Source organism: Musca domestica, unplaced genomic scaffold (genome assembly GCF_030504385.1).
Source record: "Musca domestica strain aabys unplaced genomic scaffold, Musca_domestica.polishedcontigs.V.1.1 1, whole genome shotgun sequence".
NCBI lineage: Eukaryota > Metazoa > Arthropoda > Insecta > Diptera > Muscidae > Musca > Musca domestica.
In genome coordinates, this window is record NW_026712114.1 from 29,846,978 (window position 1) to 29,873,624 (window position 26,647).

Genomic DNA, 26,647 nt, shown 5'->3' on the forward strand with positions numbered 1-26,647 from the left:
GTCACCACACCGCTGATATAAATTCCCATTATAACAAGTGAGTATTATATATGATCAATAATGAAATTCTATTTCACATAATCTAAATGTAAAACACCAGATAATATATTCCCATCCTCCTTCATATGCATCAAACCACAACACACCATAAAAGTAGGCAAACACCAATAAACCACACAATGGTGTTAATTTATATTTACTGCCTGAACGTGTTAAAAAAATTAAATAGTGTAAAATCTCTTCTAATTAAATTCAGCATAAATTTCACCTCACAGATATAATAATAAAAAACACATAGTAAACAATGCCAGCGAATTAATTATATTCTCGCAAAATAAAGCAAACAATTTTCTAATCTTTTGTTGATTTTTTTTTCGTGTTACACTTTATTTTTCAGAGAGCTTCTGAAAAAAAGACAACGACGAATAAAACTATAACACACAGAGATTGCATTTTACTATTATTTATGGTCATAACCCATATAGAAAGAGGTACAGAAAAATAAATTATTTTTATAATAATAAAAAAAAAAAACGATGCAAGCCAAAAGAATAATGTCTTAAACTTAGCACACTTTAAATTTTGTGCCAAATTAGAACAGCGTTCAGCCAGCAAGCATCAGAGAGAGATGTTAGTTGCCTGTACAAACATAACATGATAATGATGATGATGTACAACTTTAAGGCTTACCATGCAATTCTTATGAAAGTTCTTATACAGAGGGTATTGTCTTAGCAGCGTTGGTGGCTATCCAAGGTTTACGGGCATTAGCTTCTTTGCCGTCTTTCTTTGTTTGTTATTAAAATGATTTATATTATTTCGAAAATTATTGCCATAAACATATCATATTTCAATCTAGTTTTTAATTTTCTCTAGATTATCGTTACAAAATTATAATCATTTATATTTATTGCATAACATTTTGGGAAATTGCTGAAATTTTTCAGAATAGACTTTGATATGAAAACTGTTTTTGAAAAAGAACATAACAAATTGATGATTTCAAGGAAATATATGAAAGGGGAATTTTCAGTTTGGCAAAATAACATTAAGATATAAGATCTACTGTATAGAAATGAGGTAAAACGTGGGACAGTAATCAATTTCACCATCCAAACCCCAATTTTTTTTAATAAGCGATTTGACAAATGCTGATGGAATTGGATATTCAAAGGTAAGGGATGGAGTGGATTGCTTTTGAAAACACTAACAGAAAAATTAAAAAAAAAAAACAAATCATTTTGAACTAAATATCGTACCTTAATGAAACTAATAGCTTGTAATTTACAGATTTTTTGACAGAAATGAAGATTCTGCAATCTTCTTATCTCTAAAATAGATCAAAGAAAATTACTGTAAAAACTACACCATTTCCCACAGAAAATGACCCCTTATTTAATACAATTTTAAAATTCTAGCTTCTACTGATAGTTCAGTAGTAATTCTTTACCATTTTATACATTTAAGTACGATTTGCAGCTTTTAAGTTCGAATTTTCAAAACTCGATGATAATTTACACAAGAGTTACTGACATTTCCCCCACAAAATTAAACATTCCGGCAAAATGTGAAACTTCTACATCTTATCTATCACTCAATAATTTTGACGTACAATTTAGTGCATTTTTGTAATTTCTGTGCTCTAAAAATCTCGTCACATACCACTTCGATAGGGTGAGATGAAAAAAACTGCAGCCAACTTCAGACTGCTGTTATTTCTAAGCCACTCGTCCGACGGCTGTTAAAATTATTCCAGTGACAGAAAGTTATTCGTGATGGAATTCAGTGATAGTGTGATTTCTTTATATTTGGCTGCAGAACCACAAGCGGCTATCGTTTGAGCACTTGTGAATAAAATGTGAATAAATCTTTTGTGTCTCGTACCATCACTCGTTTCCGTGATACTGGTAGCATAGTCGGACGTCAAGGAAGTGGACGGAAGAAAACAGCAACATCAGCAGAGTTGGTTCGAAAATTAAAGAAGCGACTTGATCGAAACCCGCGTTGCAGAGGCCGAAAAATGGCTCGTGAGTTGAACATATCGCAATATTCCATTCGGCAAATATTAAAAAAATGAGCTCGGGGTAAAGCCATCGAAATTCCAAAAAGTGCAAGAACTTACACCGCAACAGAAAGAAAATAGAGTCAAAAGAGCTAAAGAGTTTGTTCGCTTTGCCGAAAGTGGTGAACTGCTGAATTCGTTTTTCTCCGATGAGAAAACATTCGTTGAATTTCTTTCTTAAAGTACAGGAAATTTTTTCTTCGTTCCATGCAAAATCAATCTTTTTTATTTAATAACTCGCCCCACATAAATCCATCTCCGGTCCCATGTGAATTTAAGCTTTCACATTTCTAAGAACTCTACTCCTCTATAAAGACATCAATGCCTATCAAGATAGATATCCACCTTCTTTGGTGTTTCGTTAAAATGCCACAAATGCCTAACGAATATTTTCCTCTGTGTCTCCGATCATTTATTTTTTCTAATGTTCTAATCAATTTAATTGCCTTTATCTATTTTCTCTTTTTCCTGTGTCCATAAAAAGAAAGATTAGCAAGAAAATCACAAAAACACAAAACTTTCTTATATCGCTCTCTTGGCCGGCCAACAGCTGTGTTAATAGAGCATTAACGACAATATCGTACGATTTAATCGCTTAAAGACCGCTTATACGTGATTACGATAATTGTTATTTAAGAAGACCATATATATAAAAAATAAGAAGATCACTAAACAGCTCTTAATAAACAACAACAACAACAACAATTAGTAAGCATTTAAAAAAGAAGCCAGGCGGACAAGCGAAGACTGGCATAAAATAGTTAAGCGTTCTAAATTTTATAATAACTCAATAACAAGGTAAAGAAGAAACAAAAAAAAAACGCCAACTATAACATGCCTCAAATTGTTTGGAAGATCACGGAACAAAATCAGAACATCTGATAAAATTTTCAATGCACGCACACAAGGCAAATGATGCGTGTTATAGGCCATAATAAAATACATGGCTAAACTTTAACATTTAACTTTTTTTTAAACCCGGCCCAGGCAAGTAGTAAGTCTTTAAACTTTAAAGTCACCAACCAAAACAAAACTTTCCAACAAAAGAAATTTCTTGGCCATTAAACAGTTAAATTTTCCTCAACATCCCTCCCCACCAATGTTTTTTTGTTGCCCGTAGTTAGATAAAAATCTCAGCTATGCCAGCAAATTGTAACAATTTTCTTTGCCATTGTTTTTAATATGATTTAATTGATTACCATAAGAATATGGTGGCTTCGGGTTTTTTGCCCTAGTCTTATTTCAACACTGCCATTGATTTTGTATTTTTTGTTCTTATTGTTGCTATTGTTTTAGTGATTTGGTTTTCCAATGACATCCAAGGAATTAGAGTAAATAAGTCATATGACAAAGTTTTTTTTTTTTTTTTTGATTTTTCTTGCCTCGAAAGTTTTCTCATTGACCATTTTTAGTTCGCCATGGTTCGTTGTGTTGACATTGCTGGTCTATGGCCTCTTGGCTGCCATGTAAAGAAGTCTTGTAAACAATCCATTGTTTGTTAATTTTCTTTTAATCCTCTGTGTGGTAGTTTCAATTTTTTTCCTCCTATTTATTTTCTGTTTTAAAACTAAAGTGGAGCAATGCCGAGTTTTTTGTTCTATTGCCAAGATCTACCATTTTAGGAAATAAATCTTATACTTTTTTTTGCCTTTATTTTCTCTATAAAATGTTGGACATATGACCACTTGGAAATTAAGAGATTTATTAGTCTATAAACTAAGTCATCTTTAAGAACAATAGCTACGGTTGTTGGTAGGCAGTTGCTTTGTTGCTAAATTGAGCTGTACATGCCGGACATTTGGTCAATTAATCTGCTATATATTGCAAGTACATTTTTTTTTACGTTGCATCAATTGTTTGTCATTTGGGAATTTAGAAAATGTGAGGCAGGATAGTATTAAAACTATTATCATACCGGATCTATAGTGAGATTCGTAACGAGGTATTGTTAGGGAAAAATTATCAATTTTTAAGTGTGTATTACCAAGACTCTTGCAATAAACAAAATCAGGGGTATCATTATATAACTGCAGTAGCAAAAGCTGGACCTATATTGATAGTTATTGATAAATAGCGTCTCTACACAATACGAACTCAAAATGGAAATCATGGCCAAAAAAAGAAAAAAAACTAATTGAAATAGATGTTATCCTCACAAAGGGGCCATTCCAAGACATGGATCGATATGCCCCATTTTCTACACCAATGAGGATTATTGATTTATCCAAAGATCTCTTTACAATTTCAAAACTTTATACCAAATATTGCCAAATACATCTCAAAATGTAAGAGTTCCTTTGTATATGGGGTGAGATGAAAAAACTGCACCCAACTTCAGACTGCTGTCATTTCTAAGCCACTCGTCCGACAGCTATTAAAATTATTCCAGTGACAGCTCACTATATTGTTTACAAGCATACAAAAGCATTTTGGTGAGAATTTTCCAGAAAAAAGTTATTCGCGATGGAATTCAAGCGCGATGGCTGGAAAGTAACAAGTGGCTATTGTTAGAGCACTACAGCTTTTAAATGTGAATAAATTGTTTGTGTCTCATACCATCGCTCGTTACGGGTAGCTTAGCCCGACGTCAAGGAAGTGGACGGAAGAAAACAACAACAACATCAGCAAAAATGGTTCAAGAAGTAAAGAAGCGACCCGCGTCGCAGTGGCCGAAAAATGTCGCACATATCGAAATATTTCATTCGGAAAATATTGAAAAATTAGCTCGGGATAAAGCCATTGAAATTCCATACAGTGCAACAAGAACTTACACCGCAACAGAAAGAAAATAGACTCGAAAGAGCTCAAGAGTTGCTTCTCCTGGCCTAAAGTGAACTGCCGAATTTGGTTTTCACCGATGAGAAAACATTCGTTGTCCAGCAGTTTGAAAACAAACAATATGATTGTGTTTACTTGCCGAAGAGGTCAGCTGAAAATGTGCACCTTCGGATGGCCACCAGAATTCAAGCGCCGGCCATGGTGATGGTGTGGGCCGCCATTACAACCGATGGTCGCTCTCCGCTCATATTTATCGACCGTGGATCAGAATAAATGCAGAATATTCTGGAGGGTGTACTAAAGCCATGGGCACGCAAACATTTTGCCCGTTGACCTTGGACATTCCAACAGAATATTTAAAAAATACAGCTTTGTTCGTGAATTTTCTGAGAATACTTGTTAATGAATTAATAAACAGTAAAGAAAGCCTTAAAGTCGGACGGGGCCGACTTTGTGATACCCTACACCACTTTGCTAATTTAGTAGAGCTCGGCATAACAATTAAAGGTTTTTATAGGAGAATTCAATCATACACGCTATGATTTTAATTATAATTTAAAGTTCAAAGGATTAAATATGCCGAAGCATTTGTATTTATTAAATTCGGACTTGTATTGCCCATTTGTACACAATTAATTTGAAATCGGATAAAAATATATAGGAGTTATATCCAAATCGGAATCGATCTCGAAAAAATTTGGCAAAGATAATTCTGAGCTGTACTTGATATATTTCCCTGAATATCGTTGTTACATATTACGGTTGTGGGTAACAAATATGACAAATCGGATGAACAGTATATATGAGGGCTATAACTATATCTGAACCGATCTTCATCAAATTTGACATACTAGCTTCTAGACTCAATTCGGTCGTAAGTGCCAAATTTCATCCCATTTGGACAAATATTAGACGTTTGGTGCACAATCAAAAGTAAATCGGACGAAATTATATATGGGAGCTATATCCAAATCTGAACCGATCTCGATAAAATTTAGCAAATATATTTCTGAACTGTATTTGATATATTTCAATAAATATTGTTGTTACAGAGTGCATATCACGGCTGCGGAGGACGAAAATAACATATCGGATGAAAAATATATATGGGAGTTATAGCTATATCTGAACCGATTTCGATTAAATTTGGCATACTTATTTTCAAGTCCAATCTGACCGTACGTGCAAACTTCTGTACTATTCGGACTGATATTACACGTTTGGTGCACAATAAAAGGCAAATCGGACTCAGATATATATGGGAGCTATATCTAAATTTTGACCGATTATCTCCAATTTCAATAGGGTTCGTCCTTGGACCAAACAAATGATTTGTGCAAAATTTCATCTGGATAGGGCAATAAATGCGAACTGTATTTGTTTACAAAAATACATGGACAGACGGACAGACGGACGGACGGACATGCATAAATCGACTCAGAATGTGATTCTATGCAGATCATCAAAAGGAACTATGAGTCTATCTCGTTTCCTTTTTGCCTGTTACAAACAAATGCACAAAGACATAATACCCTGACCACCTTGTGTTGTAGGGTATAAAAACAACCGGATCAATTCCAATTCTGGACGTGGGCATTTCGAAGGAGCAGAATTGGTAAAAAATACCATTCTAGGAATTACGTTTTTAGAAACATCTAAATTTTAAAAACTGATATTTATAAAAATCTATACTGACAGTTTAATGAAATATAATTACAAATATTGTTATCCCTTATTCTTTCCTTTTAAGCCCCTACCTTTTTCATTATCGTCGACATATTTCAAACAACAATTCTTGAAATTTCTTTTAGAAAATTCCAAAAATAAACCCACAACGTGATACTATTTCTCATGAAATCAAAACTAACTACAAATTGACTTTCTCATGTAAAATCCAATTCTAATTTGAATAAGTTTGATTTATAGAGCTTTTGCTGTTGAAAATATGCTAATTCGGTTTTTGGTTGGGATCTTAATTGGTATCATTTCGCTATGATTCATCATCACCATTACCATTACCGTAGTCTAGTCGTCGTCATCTGCTCCAAAGAGGGTGGGTGCCTTTTGTTTAAAATTCAAACAATGTCTATATCCACTGATCTGATATCACAATCAATACACATGCACATATGTATGTACGTATGTATCTGTGCTGGCATGGCATTTGAATGACAAAGAGAAATTGTTGTAGCAACACAATCTTACCTTATTTAGAAGATTTTTGTTTTCTTTTGTGAATGTGTATGTGTGTGTGTGTTGAGGTGGGTCTTTGATGCGACGAAACTGAAAGTAAAGAAAGCCAGAAAGAAAATAAATTAGTTAATTAAAATAGTGGCTAGACATAAATGGTAATAAGATTTTAATCAATTATTCTGTAAAGGTAGCATGTGCAAAAATTAAAAAACACAAAAAAAAAGAAATGAAATAAATTGGCCAAGCATGTTTGCAATAAAAAAACTTAAAATCTCCACTGTGATCGATCATCCGTGGCATATTCATGGATATATCATTGAAATTCCTTTGGCACAAAAGCAATTTTCTTTTTATTTTGCCTGTCAAAAGTCTTTTATTTCATCTGTCCAGCATTTGGGAAATGCAATGACATTTTCGACATCTGTCTCTTAGACAAACTATTGTTGTATTAACTTATCATCCGCCATTGTCATACGAATATGGGTTACAAATTCACACTGAAGACAAATACCAAACTAGGTGACACTACCAAATAGGTATTTTTCCAATTTCATATTTTTTGTTCTTCTTTTTTTGTTCTTCTTTTTTGGTTTCTGTCCATATGAAAGCTAGATTTTCTATTATAAATCAATTGCACTTGTTTCAATTTTTCTGTCTCTCTCTCCACATTTGGCTTCATCTCTATTAACCATTTATGGATTTTCCTTGTGAGACATTTATGCAAATTATTATTGTTATGCTACCGCTCAAGTCAAGTCTTTCTTTGGCTTCTGTCTTTTCTATTTCTCTACACTAAAAAAAATGGAATATTTTATTTTTAACAAAAGACAAAAAAAAAACAAGCCATTCGTTCAGTTCAGTTATTTTGGCTACATGTTTTACATTCAATTTAAGACTTCTTCTTATTCGTCGTCGGCTATGTCCGCTTGCCTGCTTAACCATTGTATGTCTGCTGCTACTGCTTATTTTTGGCAGCCAAACTGGCTGGCTGCTTAGCCGGACTGGCCCACAACTCTGGGTCAACTTTCGCTTGTTGTCGGTTATATTTGCAAGTGGCCATAAAAACTTGCCAAAAAATAAATATTCTACAATTGTCCAATGCATGAATGTTTTGCCGGCTCGACGGCTACAACAACATGGACTTGATCTTGTGTCTGGTGGAAACAAAAATTTCTCCTAACTGCCTTCATGACACCGAAATAAAATGTTAGCTTCATTATTTGTTTTTGAAAAACGTAGTTTCAAACGGTAGCTTCATATTGTTTATTAATACGAATACATAATTATTGAGGCTATAATAATTGTGTTTCTATCAATTTGTTATGGCACATGATTGTGGGAGATTACAATTAACAATAGTTTTATAGCATATTCTTAAAGTTATTTTCGAAATAAAAAAAGAATACATGTTAATCGGCGTTTTGAAAGTTTACATCGAAAAGTAATCAAAATAGAGGGGGCAAGTTTCTCCCCTTCCACACTTTTGGAATTGTTTTTTTTTTTAATTTTGTTGAATAAAAGCAAAAAATGTCGGAAATAGCATCAAATTTTTAGAATAAAATGCACAAATTATCTCCTTCAACCAGCCAATGAAACCGTCACACGCTGCCCGAATGTTGCTCTGCAGAATTTTGGCCAATTCTAGGAGAAGTGCTTGCTTGAGGTAATCAACACCTTGGTAGTTTTAGTACCAACCTTGCTTTCCAAAATACTCCAGACACAATAGTCCAACGGATTGGTATGCGGGCTTTTTGGGGCCATTATGCGCTGGAAATGAAGCGAGGGACATCATTTTTTAACCATTCTTGGTTTGCGCGTGCTGAGTGCGATGGTGATGAATCCTATTGGAACGTCCAAGGTCTGGGGACAAAATGTTTGCGTGCCCAAGGCTTTAATACACCCTCCAGAATATTTTTGTCTGGCTCTGGGGCCGAAATGTTTGCGTGCCCAAGGCTTTAATACACCCTCCAGAATATTTTTGCGATAATATTCGGCATTTATCTGATGCCACGGTTGATTAATACGAGCGTAGAGCGACCATCGGCTGTTATGGCGGCCCACAGCATCACCATGGCCGTGCTTGAGTTCTGGTGGCCAACCGAAGGTGCATGTTTTCAGCTGACCTCTTTGGCAACCACAATCCTTTTGTTTGTTTACAAACTGCTGGACAACGAATGTTTTCTCATCGGAGAAAACCAAATTCGGCAGTTCACCACTTTTGGCCGAACGAAGCAACTCTTTAGCTCTTTGGAGTCTATTTTCTTTCTGTTGCGGTGTAAGTTCTTGCACTTTATGGAATTTCAATGCATTTACCCCGAGCTAATTTTTCAATATTTGCCTAATGGAATATTGCGATATGTTCAGCTCACGAGCCATTTTTCGGCCATTGCGACGATGTTTTCGATCAAGTCGGTCTTTTACTTTTCGAACCATTTCTGCTGATGTTGCTGTTTTCTTCCGTCCTCTTCCTTGACGTCGGGCTACCAGTATCACGGCACAAAAGAAACATTTAAATGCTGGAATGCTCCAACGATAGCTATTTGTTGTTTTCCAGCCAAATATAATGAAATCTCACTATCACGCTTGAATTCCATCAGGAATATCTTTTTTTCTGGAAAATTCCCACCAAAATGCTTTTGTGCGCTTGTAAACAATTCAATGAGCTGTCACTGGAATAATTGTAACAGCTGTCGGACGAGTGGCTTAGAAATTACAGCAGGCTGAAGTTGGTTGCAGTTTTTTTCATTTTACCCTGTATTGATACCTCTGATTTTAGTGACTGCAAGGATCTTGGCCTTATTTTCCAAGCGATTTGACTTTTACTTGTATTCTTTGGCTTTTTGAATAGACTTTCCCCCCAGAAAAATTGTATTTCCTCTAGAAATCAGTTAAAATTTCATATTCCTTAAACTAACTAATGAACAACCTGGCAGTACTTTTTGTCTGCCGTTTTTTGGTTGTTGTTGCGGTTCACATATGTGTCATTTAATGGCAGCTCAACGATTTTTCTTTTGCATGCAGCCAACAGTCAAAGAATGACGGTTCGATGCATACAAAGCAAACAAACAAACAGAAAAACAGAGACATTGAACTGCAGCCCCACTTTCTATTGGGGCCACAGACGTTGTTGTAAATAAACTCAACACACACACTCATGCACAGAAATATGTATTTATATGTCATGTCTTCTTTAGATACCGCGTGAACAAAAACAAACTAAGCCGCTACAGAAAAAAAAGAAAAAAAACAAACATAATGAATGAAAACGGAAAAAATACATTCCACATTAATTTACACAAGCAACAAACGCTCCTCTTGGCTGGCTGGCTTGCGGACTAGATGGTTGGTCGGTCGGATGTTATTGTCTACCATCGGCATACCGGCAAATAATGTAGATCCTATGTAGAGTGTCGGTTATATTGCCAAGTTGTTTCTTCTTTGGCTTTTCATTAATGGCAAATATTTAACAATGTATTAAAAGAACGACTTGTGAATACATAAAAGACCATAACACGTTGCAAAAACAAGAAGAAAAAAATAAACAATATGTAAGGCGAAGGTGGTTAAATAAACTTACAAGTGTGTATGTGTGTGGTTTTGTGCTAAATTTTTTTTTTTTTTTTGTATGATCTAGAAATCGATGGTTATGAAAAGAAGTTGGACCAAAATTCGATTTTGAGAATGTGAAGGCGTGTGGGTTGGAGTTGTAGCGAGGGAATTCCATTTGTATTTTGGTGACTGGAAGTGTTAATTGAGTTTTGTTAAATTGCAGTTCAATATGTCATAAATTTGAAAAGGTTGTTGAAATGCAATTGAGTGTTTTGGATATTTTAAGATTTGGGAAACAAGGTTTCACAAAATGAATAGCTTTTCAGATTGACAAATGTTGCAGAAAAACGTTTGTGTCTTAAATCTTTTGTTTTGTTTTAATCTTTTCTTTATATCCATTATAGATTTGTAAACGTTTTTTTTTTTTTAACTTTAATTATTTAATTCACATATTAGTTTTTGATGAACAGCTTTTGAAATATCACGGATATTAAAAAAATTGTTATAAAAAAAAGATATATGGTTTGAAGAAATATTTCGCAGCCAATTTTCGTGTCTTAAGGCTTTCGTTTTGAAATTAAATATTTTTATACTCTCCACCTTGAAAAGGACGGTATATTAACTTTGTCATTCCGCTTGTAACAACCATAAATATTCGTCGCAGACCCCATAAAGTATATATATTGATAGCATAAAAGAACCCAGAGCTTCGACATTTGACAGAACAATTTGTATTGTGTCTTTGATTGTTGGTATTGAAACGAAATATATTTGTCCACGTTTAGGAATATCTGCCATATACCAGTTCGTAATGGGTTCCAGCTCCTTTGTGCGGAACGTAGTATATATGCAGGGTGAGATAAAAAAACTGCAATCAACTTCAGACTGCTGTCATTTCCAAGGCACTCGTCCGGCAGCTGTTCAAATTATTCTAGTGACAGCTCATTATAGTGTTTGCAAGCGTACAAAAACATTTTGGTGAGAATTTTCCAGAAAAGAAGTTATTCGTGATGGAATTCAAGCGTGATAGCGTGATTTCTTTATATATGGGCGGAAAACGACAAGTGGCTATCGTTAGAGCACTCCAGCATTTAAATGTGAATATATCTTTTGTGTCTCTTACCATCGCCCGTTACCGTGATACTGGTAGCGTAGCCCGACGTCAAGGAAGTGGACGGAAGAAAACAACAACATCAGCAGAAAGGGTTTGAAAAGTAAAGAAGCGACTTGATCGAAACCCACGTCGCCGTGGCCAAAAAATGGCTCGTGAGCTGAACATATCGCACTATTCCATCCGGTAAATCTTTAAAAAAAGTCAAGGAAGTGGACGGAAGAAAACAGAAACATCAGCAGAAATGGTTCGAAAAGTAAAGAAGCGACTTGATCGAAACCCGCGTCGTAGTGGCCGAAAAATGGCTAGTGAGCTGAATATATCGGAATATTCCATTCGACAAATTCAAAACTTCCATTCCATTCGGCTCAGGGTAAAACCATTGAAATTCACAAAAGTGCAAGAACTTACACCACAGCAGAAAGAGAATGAACTCAAAAGAGCCGAAAGTGGTGAACTGCCGAATTTTGTTTTCTCCGATGAGAAAACATTCGTTGTCCAGCAGTTTGTAAACAAAAAAAAAAAAATGATCGTGTTTACCTGCCAAAGAGGTCAGCTGAAAATGTGCACCTTCGGTTGGCCACCAGAACTCAAGCGCCGGCCATGGTGATACTGTGGGCCGCCATAACAGCCGATGGTCGCTCTCCGCTCGAATTTATCGACCGTGTCATCGGAATAAATGCCGAATATTATCGCAAAATATTCTGGAGGGTGTATTAAAGCCTTGGACACGCAAACATTTTGGCCGAAGACCTTGGACATTCCAACAGGACTCAGCACCATCGCACTCAGCACGCGCCACCCAAGAATGGTTACAAAATAATGTTGCTCGCTTCAGTTCCAGCCCACAATGGCCACCAAGATCTCCGGATACCAATCCGTTGGACTATTGTGTTTGGAGTATTTTGGAAAGCAAGTTTGGCACTAAAAAATACCAAAGTGTCGATCACCTCAAGCAAGCCCATCGGCAGGAATGGGCCAAAATACCGCAAAGCAAGATTCTTACAGCGTGACGGTTTCATTGGCCGTTTTTTAAGGCCATAATTCGTGCCAAAGATGACCAATTCGAACAAATCTAAAGTTATTTCCGACATTATTTGCTTTCATTCAATAAATTTAAAAAATGTAAAAATTATGGCATTTGACTTTGTTGCATTTTTTAACAGAATGAGATTTTTTTATTTCAATTTATTTCATTTAAATTTAGTCCAATTTATTTTTAAAGTTTTCCGAAGGGTCCTTTTTCATATGAAACAGAGACAATATTTCTAATCAGCCTCTAATCATTTTTTTTATTTCTCCTTCCTATTTATATTCGCCATAGAAATGACCTCTCCTATCACAAGATGTCCTTTAATGCTTTGCGACCTTACGACTTTCTTTTGTGCGAAAAATCAATATTCGTTTTTTTGTTGAAGTTTGCAGCTTAATTAATGCAAATTCATAAACATTAAAGTGACACATGTGATCCCTGGGACTGCTTAACAATTCACGAGAAATGGAGACGCCAACCGTTTGGCCATTATAAGAAATTCACTTTCTTCCTTGCAAAAGAAAAACACACAAAAAATTGTTGACAAAAATTTTGTTGGGGTTTTAGATTATGCAGTGTGCGGGGAATATCAATGAACTTTACAATAAATTTGAGAGAAAAAAAAAAACATTTTCAAATCAGAGATGATTTCACTAAACGTGATGTTACCAAATGCTTTCCCGGCATGGCAACTGGCCTCCCCATTAGACACAAAATAAAATCGTTGTGGAGGTCGTTTTTCCCAAGGAAGAGTAAAGCAAAAAAAAAAAATCAATTCGTTTCCATGTGTGTGTTGGAAAACCTATAAATAATTGTTACGGCCATGGACGGTATGGTGGTGTGGTTAATAAATTGCCAAAAGATTTGCGGGAGAAAAGGCATCCCCCCACCAAAATGAATTTATGGCCATTTAAAGAGAATGTGTTTAAATAAACTTTGACACTTTCCTTGGCAAGAGCGATGCACATAAAAATCTCTTAGCTCTGAAATGGTAGTAGGCAGATGCTTTCAGCACGATAATAAATTTTCGTTTTTTTTTTTTAATAGAAAAAAAAATTGAAAAATAAAACTTCATGCAAGGTGTTTAATTTACTTCACGTGTCGAAAAGACTGAATGGAGGAGGTGGACTCCACTGCATTGGAGTCAAATATTGAAAATAGACAAGCTGTGGGGTTAAGGTCTGCCAATGCAAAGGTTTCCATGGTACTGGCTAGACTTTGTGGTTTGGTTTTTCTTTTGCTTACAGGGAAAAAATGCTTTATGCCTTTGAACTTTAAGGAATTCTTGACAAGTGTTTTTGTTTTGGTTTTTTTTTGCAATGATCTTTAAGTGGGTTAAGTGTCATTGGATTAACCTTAATTTAAAGTTATGCGTTGAGGAAAATGAGAAAATGGGGGTTGTGGAAAATTTTCATTAAGGAAAGTTATTAAAAATTTGTCTTAAAAAGTCACTTTTTTGCGAAGCACAAACAAAGGTTCAGAGAAATTATAGATGACACATTTTTGAGTCATGGAAAAGGGAAATTGAAAAATGTACCCCACTGCTGTGACATTCATTGAAATCAGGTCTGGGAATATTAGATTTTTTTTTTTGGCATTAAACAAATGACTTAGACAACCAAAGCCCCGTAAGCATTTTCTTCCATTAACATTTACATTTTCCGTTAAGGGAAGCCAAAGCACCCGCACCCGCACACAAACACACTCTTTCACACAAAAACCGTTCGGGGTATTCATGAATGAAAATCTTTTGTTTTGCTTCCCTGGTTTTTTTTTCTCTTCATCTTCATTGACTCCACATTTTGCCATTGCTCCAGTTTCCTTGTTGTATTTGTAACACTGTCATACTGGCATCATTTCAAAGCGTTATGTTGTTTTTTTTTGTTTTGTTTGCTTTTCTTTCACAATGTCATTCCAAAGATGCATATCTTTGCAGATAAAACACTCATCCGCATATGTTTGCCAAACCAAAAACAAAAAAAAAATGCTTACAAAGACCATGTCGTATGATAAGAAATTGTTTGCAGTTGAATAGGTGAAGAAGACGACGATGACGACGACAACGACAATTGGAATAAATGAAAAGATGAACAACAATGAAAATGGAAAAAGAGAAAATGTAGGTGAACTTGGAAAATGAGATTCAATGACCAAATTCCTGGGGGAATATAAAGAAGGCTTTGCAATGTGGAGACCTGAAGGGGTTGAAATGTTACGAATGGAGGGCACGCTTTGTCACTTTCTTAATTCTTGTCACTTCTTGGCCTAAAAGAAGTCATTATGGCTACTGGTTTAAAATTAAAAGCGATATTTTCGTGGACATTTAAAATCAGCTCAAGAAATCTAGCTGAACTTCGAAATTCAGATTCAAGTCTCTGAGGGAATATTAAGAGTGGTTGAAAAATAAAGGCACGAAAAATTGTACACAGCGATAAAGTTGTGCTCTAAGAGGATCCTCGGTTGTTACAGTCTCATAATTAGAAACAATATCATCTTAGCGACATTTAAAATGAGTCCCCCTTTACCTGAATTGGAGGAGATTAAAAATGTACATACATTGAATAATAGGAAAACATAGACTCACATGGGCCCATTCCCCGAAGGGGGCATATGTGAAAAAACATGGACATTTGGGGGTTAGTTTACAATCCTTTTTTGAAAAAAAAGAAAACAATTAACAAGTTAAAAAGCAGTTAGAAAGCAGGACAAATTTGTAAATTTAAAAAAAAATAATAATAAAATAATAATAAAAAAAATAATAATAAAATAAAAATAAATAAATAAAATAATTTGAGGTCTATACGAAGACGTGGACTCGCATAGGAAATTTTCTGTCAGAGGCTGTAATACCCATTTCGAAGAGCAAATACGAATTTTGAAACAGTTCCGGAGAATAATGTGGTTAAAATCATTAAAATGCCGAATATAGGGAGTTACCGATATTTAGCAGCTATACGAAGACCTTGACCTACATAGACACTTTTCTGGATGTAGTACCAATTACGAGTTCAAATACCAATTTTAAAACAATTCCTGCGAATAGTGTCGCTGAAATCAGCAAAATACCGAATGCCGGGACGTACCGTTATATGGGGAATATACGAAGACATGGACCTACATATACAATTTTCTGTGATAGATTGTAGTAATTATTAGGAACTCCAATTATGAAATTTGAAATAATGTGGCTAAAATCATCAAAATACCGAATATAGGGAAGTACTGATATATAGGGGCTGTACGAAGACCTAGACTTGCATAGACAATTTTCTGTCGTAGTTTGTAGTACCCATTACGAATTTCAAGTACGAAATTTGGAACAATCCCGGTGAATAGGGTCGTTGAAATCAGCAAAATACCGTATATATAGAGGTACTGTTGCACAAGGGCGTTACGAAGACGTGAATCGGCACAAACAATTTTCTGTCTTAGGCTGTAAAATTGAATAATTACGAACTTCATATACGAGATTTAAAATCGGCTCGGGTGAGTTATATCACTAAAAGCATCAATACCTGGACAAAGGGAGGTATCGTTATATGGGGGCTATAACTAAACGTAGACTTGAATGGCCCAAAATTTTATCAACGTACTTCACTTTGTTCGGAAGCTAGAGTGATTTTCACAGACGGCCGGACTGTCATCGTTAAATCGACATAGAATTTTATGCTGATCAAGAATTGGTGGGCTCTAAAATGTATATTTCGAGGTGTTACAAGCTGAATGTCAAACTTAATATACCTTCCATACTTTGGTGGAGGGCTTAAAAGGCATATTGAGTGGATTTTTAAACCGCTAGCCCACATTAAGTTTTAGAATTTATTCCAAAAAAAAAAAAGAAAAAAAAAATACGCAAAATAAGAAAAACTAAGAAAATGATGTAAAGCATCTTTTGCTTATCCTTGTCCTTGGTGGTTTATATAATCGATATTTTAGCTCGAGGGAAATTCAAGGAAAATCTGAGGATGGTATTAAATACCAAATGCCTTATTTTTTTAAAAAAATCTTTTAAGATATAGAAAAGGATATAAAAGAATGTCAATGATCAATATGCCGATCAATGTACTGGATGGGTCCCAGAACGCCAGTTTTTTTTTTTTATTCCAAACTTAATTTAAAAATGATACAAGAAAATGTTAACAACATTCTATACCAAATATTGGACTACCCCCATTGAAATTTTTAAAAAAGGGGCTTTTATTTTGATTGAAAAATATGTTAAGTCAAATAATATTTAAAGAAAGATCCTTGGCGGAGCCAGTAACTTTTTTTAAAAAAAAATACATTTTACGTTTTTACCCAACGCCCTCATATTATGTCTTATACAGCCTTCAATCATATTTAGGCAAGACAAATGAAATTAGTATGTCCTTGGTGGTCTTTTGGATAAGTTCACTTTATTGTCAGCAGGACGTTTATCACAGCCTCTCTTTTTTAGTAAAATCATTATTTTTTTCTTGGTTGATTATTAGACGATTTTTAACCAGGTCCAAATGTTATGTATCAAAGGAAATTTGGGACGAAAGCAATAGGCTTTTTCTTATAATTTCTTTGGTTGACTTTGCATTTTCTCGGATCACAGTTTTTACTCCAACTATAAATCAGGGAATTTTTCTAAAAATCAGACAAAAGGAATTTTGATGCTTGTTAATTGAATCATTTTCAATTTTGCATGCCAAACTATTCAAATGTTATATTATTAATTAACAAATAGTCTTAGTTCGAATTAAATTGATTTTAAAAATTTCAGCATCAAAAAAATACCGACACGCATTAAATTTCATATTTCGTATCATTTTCAAAATACTTAACGCCTTAATTCAATTAATTTCCAAAACACATTGTATTAAATATTTTTCTCGCCCATATGGGGTTTCCTCGAAACACTAACTTCCCTACCCATACTATTACAAATTCTTGAGTTTCTCTTAAATGTCACTAACCAAACGGCCATGTGAAATGGAATCAAAAGAAATCGTGACAAAAACTTCAAAACGTCCATTACACAGAGCAACAGGCAGCAGCAGCAGATAGACGGAAAAAATTGGAAATAAGATGCGCATCAAATTAACCAAAAATTGTTTCTTAGTTTTCGAATAATTTTTTCGGTTTTTTTTTTTCACCAATCAAAATAGACTATTGGCCAATGATGTGCAGTATCAGACAGGCAGGCAGCCAGATATTGGAAGCGCTTGGTCATAAAAGAAAAAAAAAACTGCAATTGTCAGACCGTCAGTCATGGTGCAATGCAAGGCTTACTACTTTGTTTTTTTTTTGGGATGGATTTGACCTTAACGATTTTTGTCTTAGTTTCTTGGATTTCGGAAAACTTCTTCTTGTCCATGCCATGCCAAGCTGCTGCTGTCGTTTTTTCTTCTTCTTCTTCTCTCTATCTTCTCACTAACGTATATTATTGACAGTTAATGGCCAAAAGCAATTTTCCCGTGCTGGCATCTTGCTGTGTTTTTTTGGTATGAACATCATTTGAAGAAATTTCAATTGGTTTCCAGTTTATTGGCTTCTTTGGGTTGCTTTTTTTGTGTGAAATGAAATGGAAAACCGTTTTTTTTTGTTGTGCTCTTTGATTTTCTGGAAACACTTTCGTTTTCATTTGAATTCCGTTTCTTTTGTGTCTGTGTGTGGCTCTCTAAATTGGGGTGTCAAAGGTGGCTGGGTGGCTGTCACATGTGACTGTTAGACCAAAACAAAAGCGGAACGGTATTACTGACACATGTGATGACTTAAAAGCATCCGAAATAATAAAAGTAATTACGAAACAGATATTTGTTCAAATTTGAGAACCGCACGGGGTCTCTGGCTGGAATAAGACCTGGTAAACTTTAAACCTTTGTAAATCTTACATAGACAGCTCCCCAATTATCATCTGTAGATTTCCTATCTCCAGCCCTTTTGTAAGAAGACCTCCAGCTAGTCTGCTAGATGGCCTCTTGGGTATAAGATATATATCCAGATATTTAACGAGAAAATCTCCAGATCTTTCTGTGCGAAGATTTGCAGATCTTCTATGAGACAAGATCATTAGATCATCTATGAGAAGATGTCCACATTTCCTATGGGACCAGGTCTTTTAATGCCAATACCAACAATAACTCCAGAACATCTATAAGAAAATCTCCAAATCTTCTAAGAAGAAGAACCTCAGATCTACTAAGATAAGATCCCAATATCTTCTATGGTTAAATCCAAATCTTCTACGAGAGGTTCTCCAGATACTCTAAGGAAAGAACCTCAGATCTCTTCTGACAATATTCAGATCTTCTACGAGAGAGTCCCCAGATTCTCTGTGAGAAGGTATTCAGATCTTCTACGAGAAGATATCCAGATCTTCTGTGTAAAAAGTTATTCAGATCTTTTACGAGAAGATATCCAGATGAGAAGATATTCCGATTTTCTATGAGAAGATCTTCAGATCTTCTATGAAAAGGTCCAAATCTTCTACGAGAGACTCTGTAGATCCTCTAGGAAAAGATCCCCAGATCCCCTGTGACAATATCAAGATCTTCTACGAAATGATCCCCATATTCTCTGTGAGAAGATAGATCTTTTATGAGAAGATCTTTAAACCTTCTAAGAGAATATCTTCAAAGAGAAGATCTTCAAATCTTCTAAGAGAAGATCTTCAAATCTTCTAAGAGAAGATCTTCAGATCTTCTAAGAGAATATCTCCAGATCTTCTAAGGGAAGTTCTCAGGATCTTCTAAGGGAAGTTCTCAGGATCTTCTAAGGGAAGATCTCAGGATCTTCTAAGGGAAGATCTTCAGTTCTTCTATGAGAAGATCTCCTAATCTTCTAAGAGAAGATTTCCAGATCTTCTGAGGGATGATCTCCATATCTTCTAAGAGATGATCTCCAGATACTCTATTAGAATATATGCAGATCTTCTTTTAGAAAATCTCTAGATTTTGAATACCAAGATCTACATCTTCCCTGAAAAAATCTACAGCTTTTCTTTGAGATCTAGAGTTTTTCTTTAAGATCTAAAGATTTTCTATGAATTCTGTTGAACATCTGTAGAGGGATCTATAAGAAGGTTTAGGGATTATCTATACAGATCTTTTACAAATAAGCTGTCTTTCTACGAACAGATAAACCAACTTTTGTCAGAAGATCAGATTTCATTCTCGGAAAGTATAGTATATATTCAGTAAAAACGTATGCCCAGATAAATCTGCTGTCCTCCATTAACAAAATATCTAAAATTACGAATTTTTTAAACTCTTTGTAGCAATGCTTTATTGGACATTTTTTCTCTAAATTTTCAATTTTTTTCTATTAATTGCCTCTATTATTTGTTGAAGAAAAAATATATAATTTTATTGATTATCACTTTCCCATTACATTCCTCCCAGCCATTGCCACACTCTGCCACAAAAAAAAGACTTAAGCGACAAACTCTAAATGAAAATTATCATTTGCATTGTTTTCTTTTTCCAACAACAAAACAAAACTTTCTCATCTGCTATTTCGCCTTCTTTTGACATTTAAATTATCAATCAAATCTTATACAAATAGCGAAAAATACATATAAACTAACGGCACCAGGTGTTGGGAAGACTCTTTTGTTTTCTTCTTCTCTGTTTTTAAATACCTGATAATCAGGTGCAGAAAGATTTACAACATTTCGCCACAGCGGCGCTCAATGGCAAAGTAATAGAAACCAATAAACTGCAATTGACTTCTGTTGTGAACTGAACAAATATCCCACTGTTTTAGCAGGGAAGGAGTGGGGGGGGGGTCAGATGGACATTGTCAATAAATGTTGATGCCACCAGGATGATGGCGATGGCAATGGCAATGGTGATGGCTGGTGGTTGTCACAATTTTCAAATCATTGAAAGAGACCACCTAGCAATTTGTTGAGATGGGGAAATTTGTGGAGAATTAGTTTTTGAATTAATGAAAATATTTATGAATTAAATAAATATTATTTTTTTTTTAACTTTTTGAGTTATAAAGATCCTTAGTTCACCGTTTTGTTTATTTGTTTAAAATTTTTGGGTTTGTCTTTGACTCCTCCACAACAAGGTAACACTTGGCTTAAAAACAAACCCACAAAAAACCGATTTCTTTCCACTGAAATAACCCCAGCCCGTGGTTGTCCCACGAAGCTAAAAGTGGGTATCTCTGTGTTTGTGTGTGACAGCAGAGCAGACCAATCATGAATGCAACATTTCAAACAACTTGTTGACTTCGATTTTTTTTTTATTTTCTCTGGCCAAAAAGAAACAAATGTGTCCAAAACCTTGCCTTGCACATATACATATCCCATTATAACCAAAGGATGTTTTTCGTTGGCCATAGCCAGAGGTAGTGGCGGTGGCGGTTAGTTGCCTTTAAATAAATGTATACATATTCACTGGATTGAGATAAATATTTAACAATTTTCGGTTGTTAAGTTCAGGCAGGCAGACAGCAGCAGAAAAAAACAAGTAGAGGAAAAATCGACATTACTGATGGTGGGGAAGTTTGTTGTTTTTTTGTGGACTTTTCTTGAACTTTCTTTTGCTGCCTTGTCTGCCATAAGGAATTTTCTATCATGATTCACATGGTCTCCCCACTCCTTGCACTTTACTTTAAATATGGCCTGGCCAATGTGAATTTGTTTTTTTTTTTTGCATTTTTGTTACAAAGATGCTGGCACTTGAACTTGAAAATTAATTTGAATAAATTTCTAACGATCTTTTTCGCGCTTGTTGGTATTGTCTTAGTTCGTAGCAGGAAAGAAAAAAAAACGATCAATGACATTATTGAAATGGTGGAAAAGAGTAGCCTGAAAGATGTTGATAATTGATAAAATATAATAATATATTGCTTGTTTGTTTGTCGTATCGGATATTCTTCTGCTGCAGCAAAAAAAAAGCGAAAAAAATACAAAAAAAAAAAAACAATAAACTACAAAATTTCTCCTGTGAAAGCCAAATGGCAGATTGGTTTGTTCAAAGTATTTAGCTGCCATTACGGTCATTTGAAATTGAACACATCCTCCTGGTGTTTTTTCTCTCCGCTTAAAGTAAAGATAATCTCCCAAGAAATGCAATAACCTCAAGTGCAAAAACCCCATCCCTCCATTCTGCATTTGCTCAAGGCTTTTGGCTAATATTAAATTGGAATTTTGTTTGTGTAAATGTTTTATTTCCTCTGCCAAATTGCTTGGCCTGGTCATGCCTAGGCTAGTCATTTTTTTGCTGACATTCTTGTTGTTTTATGGCTGGCTTTCTGGTGGTCATTGCGGTCAAATGAAAGAGAAATGGCCTTTCATGTTCGGCAGTAAACTCATATTTATTGCATGTGACATATCATGTTCTGTTTTCCATTTTCCCATTTCTTCTCAAAGACATATTTCATCAGTGCAATTGGTCACCATTTTTTGTTTTCGAGGTCGTCTTGAAGTCTAAATGAAACGATAAGGTGGCTTTTCGTTTTCATTGGCCTTTTGCACTTTTTGGCCACTGTTACTGTTTGCTTTTATTTATTTATGGTGGCAAAAGGAAAATTTATGACCACATACATGCCATGCTGTGATGTGTTTGGTTGGTTGGTATGTAAGCAGAAAACGAAAGACTTAAGACACAAACACGCAAAGAATGTCCAGACCTAAGGTATTTCTGTTCCGATGCTCATTATTTTGGCTTGGCGTAATAATTTTGCCCCCTTACAAAAATAATTGATAAAAGTGCCAAGATTTTGCAATTTTCCTAATTGGCTTTGACTACAAAATAAGTACTTCAATCACAAACATATCAAGTGCGTGAGAAACGCAATGTTTGCTATTTTTTGTCAATTTGAAAAGAATCTCAACAACTTAAGAAAAAAATTAAAATATTTTGGGGATCAGTTTTGGAAAATGAGTCGAATTTGAAATTAAATAAAAAATAAGACCAATTTTGCATTCCATTAAAGATCAAGTGATGTATTTAAGCCTTGAACTTAAATCTACATTTAAGAGTACGGTAGTGTTTTTTTTTTTAAATTCTCTAACCAAATTAAAACCAAATTTTGAGATGTTTAAGGAGTGCATGAATGGGGATTAGAAGTGTTTCAACTTTAAGAAGACTTAAAGCCCTTCTATGAGGAAATGTATAATTTTTTTTTTGAACGAATTCGGCAATTTTCAAAAATAAATAAAATCCGTTAAAAATTCTGTGAAAATCATAAAAATACTGAATGTAGCCTTTATATTAGAGTCTATATGGCGATGTGCACAGACAATTTTATGTCATAGGCTGTAATAGCCATAATAAACTTCAAGTACCCAATTCCGGTGGATAATGTCGCCATAATCATCAAAATACCGAATATCGGGAGTTGTCGTTATATGGAGGCTATACGAAGGCGTGGACCTGCACAGACAATTTTCTGTCATAGGCTGTAGTATCCATTACGAACTTCAAGTACCGAATTTGAAACAATTCCGGTGGATAATGTCACTAAATTCATCAAAATACCGAATATCGGGAGGTGCCGTCATATGGGGGCTATACGAGCACGACGACTTGCACAGACAATTTTCTGTCATAGGTTGTAATATCCATTGCGAACTTCAAATACCAAATTTGAAACAATTCCGGTGAATAATTTCGCTAAAATCATCAAAATACCGAATTTCGGGAGGTGCCGTTATATGGGAGCTATACAAAGACGTGGACCTGTACGAACAAATTTCTCTCATAGGCTGTAATATTCATTGCGAACTTCAAATACCAAATTTGAAACAATTCCGGTAAATAATCTCGCTTAAATTATCAAAATACCGAAAATAGGGGGGTACCATTATGTGGGGGCTATATCAAAACTAGGACCTAGATGGCTCATTTTCAATTCCAAAAGTCCTGCAGACATAATAAACATTTGAATATATTTTTTTAAACCTACTTCATTTCGTTCGGATGCTAGAGTGATTTCCATAGGGTGCTAAACGTTTGAAAGCTAGAGTGATTTCCACAGACGGATAGACGGTACCATTATATGGTGGCTATGCCAAAACGTGGACGTACATGACCGATTTTCAATACATCAAATCCCTTTCAGATTGGTAAATTTAAAAAAGACCCTTTTATATAAAAAGGATTCTATATTCATTTGGATTCCCATATTCCACTTATTTTATCCAGAAAATTAATTTCCTTCCCATTTTGACAAACAATACAGTAAAAATTCCATTAAATTTATATCATGCCCCAAATGCATTTCCAATGATTTCAAGAATTTATAGAGGATATCTAATATCTTAGCTTTCAATACTCCAGCCTATGAGAAATATGAGAAAAATATTGCTTCCACTTAATTTTTTTATTGCCTTCGGACTAAACAGCTCTTCACTTTCGCACGTTATTATCATCATTAATTTGAAAATGAAATTGACACCAATCTTCTTGGCCAGGTAAGTGTTTCACACAAAATTCACTACCATATTTGTTTGGCAATAATTTGCTTAATTAAATGTTGAAGAGCAAAAAAGAAACAGGCACACACAACAAGTACCCCCTTAAGCCAAACACTTGACCAGCTTCAATGAAAATAAACTTAAGTACAACTCATGGAGGCAATAAATAAGATTTGCTACCAACTTTGGCAAGCGAGCTCATGTAAATTGTTTTTTGATATGGCCATAAACCGAAAACAGCAGCAGCAACAACAACGTACAAATCATTCACACATTCATTCATCCATTTTGCAAGATAGAAATGTTAAACAGTGGGAGGGGGATGGGCTATTAAAGCCAGGTAGAGCCACACAAATTATTTTCCATAAAAAAATATTTAAAAAAAACTTCAGTTATTTTATTGATAGACAGCTTCATTTCAAGTGTTGTAATTTCTTTTTGTTTGAGAGGAAATAAATATCTCCAAGTTGGGAAAAAAAGTCGAGCCATGATCATCATTACTACCGTTATGATTATTGCTATTATCATGGCCCAAAGGGGTATCAGTTTACTCTTCTTTTTTGTCTGGTGTCTTTATGGAAAACTCTCACTCTTAAAACAATCTACGTGATGGCGATTATCATCAACTGTTTTGTTTGGCTTTTTTATGACCATATAATTGTGGACAGATACCAAGCGGAGTCCGCTTAGCTTCAAAACGCATAAATTCAAAGTAAATCAAAAACAAAAGACGCGGGGACAAGTCCGTCAAGTCAAAAAGACAGAAAAGTTAACTGTTGTTTTATTTATTATAATTCAGTCATGTTTTTATTTTGTTTTCTTCATCTTCTTCGGTTAGACCACCATACAATAAAATTTTTATGTGATTTTTACTGTTTACTGATCATTTTCACAGCGGTGACCTTTCCGGGCTTTTTCTCTCTCGCTGTGTATGCCTTGACTTTAATTTGTAATAAAAACCGGGATTTCGAACAAACGTCAATGGAGTTTTTGTTTTTTGTGAGTTGATCTTTTAACCTACAAAACTTTGAAACAAGTGGGCAACTGTGCGTGCCGTTTGTTGGCGGTCTGTCTGTTTGTTTGTCCATGCAATAATTACTTCTATATAATTACACTTCTTTTTTTTTGAAATATAAACTCTCTCTGTGCACAAATGCTTGAACACTGCTAACGGTGGCTATTTAAAAAATCTACCAACAAAAAAAAGAAACAAAAACAATAAAAGAAGAAAAGAAAACAACCATGTTTTTTAATTGTTCCCTGGGTTGTTTTAAGGTTTTCCTTTGCCAGACGAAAACAAAAAATCATCTCAATCCATGACCGACTCATAGAAAATAGTCTCAGTTACAAGAACAAGACAGAACCACATTAGCCAACTGACCCAGTTCTTAAAAGACCTGCACCGCTATTTTGTTGATTTACCTCCCCCCTTGCCACCGCTCTATTGCTCACTGACCATTTGTTTAATTTAACTTCCATCTTCATAAATATTTGCCTTGATGCCTTAACTACTTTGTTTTTGTTCTTAGCTATTCTTAAGGCTAATTATTTCGTCCGCCTGAGTTATGACCGTCTCCAGTATGTTCTGCCGCTGATGTTGTTCTTGCACCGATTTGTCGATTAACTGAGTTGTCTATCTCGTCGACAGATTAGCATTAAAAGTTAATTGTTATTGTCTTGAATAGAGGTTTTTTCTTGGTCTTCTGTGCGTCAAGACTTTGTCCACATCATTAGAATTGTGTTCTGTATATTGGACACCATTGGTAATTATAACAGAGGCCATAATATTTAGTAGACCAAGCTATTAGTGTTTTTTACCATTGGAAAGAAAAGAAAAACGTATAAATTTTTGAAGCTTAAGAATATTTCGAATTATTTCATGGCTTAAATTGGTCAATCTGGGTTTGCCGAAAGAAAGAAGAACAAATAAAAACTATGATACCTTCAGGCATGTGATTCTTAAATAAATCAGCAGCTTTCCACGAAATCTCCAAAAGGTGGAAGTTCCGTAATATAAGGATTATAGATACATTGTTTATTTTTTTGTAATAGAATTTATCAACAAACTGGTTGGGAACGAAACTTTTAGAAAAACTGAAAATTAGTAAGTACAGGGGGAGGAGTGGAACCAAATTCAATAAATACAGGGTGAGATAAAAAAAAACTGCAACCAAATTCAGACTGCTGTCATTTCTAAGCCACTTGTCCGACAGCTGTTTAAATTAATCCAGTCACGTCTCATTATATTGTTTACAAGCGTACAAAGGCATTTCAGTGAGAATTTTCCAGAAAAAAAGGATATTCGTGATGGAATTCAAGCGTGATAGTGTGATTTCTTTGGCTGGAAAACCACAAGCGGCTATCGTTAGAGCACTCCAGCACTTTAAATATGAATAAATCTTTTATGTCTTGCACCATCGCTCGTTACCGTGATACTGGTAGCACAGCCCGACGTCAAGGAAGTGGACGGAAGAAAACAGCAACATCAGCAGAAATGGTTCGAAAAGTAAAGAAGCG

At 34.9% G+C, this 26,647-nt stretch overlaps 1 protein-coding gene across 1 annotated transcript in view; it reads right to left on the reverse strand.

The window, feature by feature from the left end:
• Nucleotides 1-26,647, reverse strand: part of LOC101896863 (uncharacterized) — an 86,542-nt gene that overhangs the window by 48,791 nt on the left and 11,104 nt on the right. Inside the window, exon 2 of the mRNA XM_005177432.4 lies at nucleotides 7,046-7,123. The gene's annotated coding sequence lies outside the window, so the exon portion shown is untranslated. The remainder of the gene's footprint in view (nucleotides 1-7,045; nucleotides 7,124-26,647) is intronic.